General features: G+C 40.9%; 1 long non-coding RNA gene across 1 annotated transcript; it reads left to right on the plus strand.

The window, feature by feature from the left end:
- Positions 1-476: 476 nt before the first annotated feature.
- On the plus strand, positions 477-1,500 carry LOC115949419. The gene is made up of 3 exons (XR_004082886.1): positions 477-563; positions 1,066-1,127; positions 1,406-1,500. It is a non-coding gene; the product is annotated as an uncharacterized LOC115949419 (long non-coding RNA).
- Positions 1,501-1,576: the final 76 nt, after the last annotated feature.

Genomic DNA, 1,576 nt, shown 5'->3' on the forward strand with positions numbered 1-1,576 from the left:
TTCTCTGCCTGAATTTCCTGGTGTGCCAGCGTTGCTGAATGGCTGTGCTGTGTTATTCCACTGCAGTTTTCCTTTCCTGGGTACTTCATGGACCGTGATCTGTTGGTTTCTGATGCAGAAAATCTGCGCAAGGGTTCTGAGTGGGCTGCACAGTGATTCTCTATGCATTGGTGTTCATTTTAACTGTTCCTGCAGGAAGGTCTCATCAAGTTGTTTCAGACCTCTTACTCCTAATGCAGAACTTACTCAAGCCCAAATGATAAAAGCTGTGTTTCCTTAGACGTTGTGAATTGTGATTCTGCAGGGGAGCGTGAGAGTGAGGGAACTTTTTTGTGGGAATTGCTCAGAGTCTTGGAAACAATATTTTAGTTTGTAGTGTGGAATATGTAATACATAAATATATTTTATTTGCTCCATGTTTAATTCTAAAATCTTACACTGTGATAATTATTAATAGTATGCTTTACTTTCCTTACCAGGTGATATATTTGGATGACTCTGTGTCATCTTTCATACAGATTCGAGGATCTGTTCCATTATTTTGGGAACAGCCAGGACTGCAGGTAAGCAGGAGATAGGTTGAATGATACAGATAATTCTTATTCATGTCCTTTTAGACATCATCTGCTTGCCTTTGTGCTTTGCTTCACAGCTACCTGTGAGGATGAGGTGATCCTTTGGAGCAGGTTGGTGCTATTGTGTCTCACCAAGCCTGCTTCTCTCAAGTCCAAAAGTTGCTTTTGTCCATTCTTTTTTCCATGTCTCTTCTTTGAAGCTCTTTTTCCTCTTTTAAATGTGTTATCCAAGGGCATCCAAAGAGGCTGTTTTCTTCTGAATTGTTCTTGAGGAGAAGTCTTCTCAAGAAGTCAATAAGGATCAAGAGTTTCTGTCATAGAATTTCATCCCAATTTTCTTGAAAGAGGGACTGATTCAGCTCCTACTGCTGTGACACATTTTTCACAGGAAAGGTTAAAAAATGTTTGTCCCTTCAGGGACTCTGGGTTCTGTAGACATAGCAGCGTTTTACTGCCAACAAGACAATTTCATGTACTCTTGGTGTTGTAGGTGGGATCCCATCGTGTCAGGATGTCAAGGGGCTTTGAGGCGAATGCACCAGCTTTTGACAGGTAAAAAACATCTCAAGTTTTTGCACTAAAGACCTCTGGTAAGTTCTGCTGGATCACAGAGATGGGATACGTTATTCCAAATGGGAGGCTTTGTCTGCACAAATGTGGAATTCAGCAAACCTGGGAACTCCCTGGGGATTGCTTATGCTTTCAATGCTTTGTTGGAAAGTGTGAGTAAAATTTATGTTTGATACTTTGCAACTTCTCAGCGTTGCAGGTGTTGCTGTTAATTTTTTGTGTGTCAGAAAATGACTGTGGAATTCTTCTTCTATTAACAGGCATTTCCAAACTCTTAAAAATTTATATGGCAAGCAAATTATTGTAAATTTACTTGGGGCAAAAGAAGGGGAGCACATGCTCAGCAAAGCCTTCCAGGTGAGTATGACAGTTCTTTCCCTGTGCATATCCTTGGACTTTGCTTGTTTGCAATGAAGCTCTTACCTAGCCCC

The sequence above is a fragment of the Geospiza fortis genome, unplaced genomic scaffold (genome assembly GCF_000277835.1).
Source record: "Geospiza fortis unplaced genomic scaffold, GeoFor_1.0 C13586274, whole genome shotgun sequence".
Classification (NCBI taxonomy): domain Eukaryota; kingdom Metazoa; phylum Chordata; class Aves; order Passeriformes; family Thraupidae; genus Geospiza; species Geospiza fortis.